Source organism: Acanthisitta chloris, unplaced genomic scaffold, assembly GCF_000695815.1.
Source record: "Acanthisitta chloris isolate BGI_N310 unplaced genomic scaffold, ASM69581v1 scaffold7942, whole genome shotgun sequence".
Taxonomy (NCBI): Eukaryota; Metazoa; Chordata; class Aves; order Passeriformes; family Acanthisittidae; genus Acanthisitta; species Acanthisitta chloris.
In genome coordinates, this window is record NW_008662114.1 from 35,309 (window position 1) to 36,154 (window position 846).

General features: G+C 54.4%; 1 pseudogene; it reads right to left on the bottom strand.

The window, feature by feature from the left end:
* Positions 1 to 386: 386 nt before the first annotated feature.
* Positions 387 to 554, bottom strand: LOC103798224 (annotated as a pseudogene).
* Between the last annotated feature and the right edge of the window lie 292 nt (positions 555 to 846).

Below are 846 nucleotides of genomic sequence, written 5' to 3' on the forward strand. Positions count from 1 at the left end.
GGAATGCCAGTCTGTCCAGCTCCCAAACAGCTCTGAACATCCTTTACACAAGCAGCAACCCGTTCCCCAAGCTGCATCTCTCTCTCTCTTCTACCCGCAGCTTCTCAAAGTCAGCAGCCCCCACTGGAAGGATGCTCCAGTCAGCGCAACGAACAAAAACCATGCGGTAAAGAGAGAAGTACTTACATCCCTGAATTTGTTCCAGTACTTGTCTTTATCATACCAAACAGCTCTGAACATCCTTTACACAAGCAGCAACCCGTTCCCCAAGCTGCATCTCTCTCTCTCTTCTACCCGCAGCTTCTCAAAGTCAGCAGCCCCCACTGGAAGGATGCTCCAGTCAGCGCAACGAACAAAAACCATGCGGTAAAGAGAGAAGTACTTACATCCCTGAATTTGTTCCAGTACTTGTCTTTATCATACTGCGAAACGGTGCTCAGCCATTTGTCGTTGTCCAGGAAATTGCCGTGATTGCTGTTACTCGTGATGATTTCAGGATGCCGACTCTCCACTTGCAGGAAGCACCAGGCAGCGATTACCAGCACCCCCGACATCTGCAAGGAGAGGAGAGGAGAGGAGTGAAGAGGAGCGGAGAGGCGGCGGAGGGAAGTTTGCAGAGCACCCAAGTTTGGGGGCTGTCTCCCCTTTCTCAACCCTCGCCAACTTTTGGCTGCTGAGCCGCAGGGTAAAAAAAGGGCCCGCCGAGCCCCTACCGAGCCGCGCAGCCCGGCGGGGCGGGGAACAGCATCGACGACAATAACACCGACAACATCATCAAAACAGAACGGGTGGCTACTCTAGCGAGCAGCAGCAGCAGCAGGGCGGTCCAGCCCCGCAGGCAGCGCT